Below are 513 nucleotides of genomic sequence, written 5' to 3'. Positions count from 1 at the left end.
ATGCATTCAGAGAATTGGCCTCCACTGCCTTCTGAGGCAGAGAATTCCACAGATTCACAACTCTCTGACTGAAAAAGTTTTTCCTCATCTCAGTTCTAAATGGCCGACCCCTTATTCTTAAACTGTGGCCCCTGGTTCTGGACTCCCCGTACATTGGGAACATGTTTCCTGCCTCTAACGTGTCCAATCCCTTAATAATCTTATACGTTTCGATAAGATCCCCTCTCATCCTTCTAAATTCCAGTGTATACAAGCCTAGTCGCTCCAGGTAGGGTACTGACATGGATAGAAAATTGGTTGACAGAAAGCAAAGAGTGGGGATAAATGGGTCCCACTGGAATTTAGAAGGATGAGAGGAGATCTTATCGAAATGTATAAGATTATTAAGGGGTTGGACACGTTAGAGGCAGGAAACATGTTCCCAATGTTGGTGGAGTCCAGAATAAGAATTCTGGCCACAGTTTAAGAATAAGGGGTAGGCCATTTAGAACTGAGATGAGGAAAAACTTTTTC

Source organism: Rhinoraja longicauda, chromosome 16 (genome assembly GCF_053455715.1).
Source record: "Rhinoraja longicauda isolate Sanriku21f chromosome 16, sRhiLon1.1, whole genome shotgun sequence".
NCBI classification, from domain to species: Eukaryota; Metazoa; Chordata; class Chondrichthyes; order Rajiformes; family Arhynchobatidae; genus Rhinoraja; species Rhinoraja longicauda.
Note: the sequence above shows the minus strand (reverse complement) of the source record.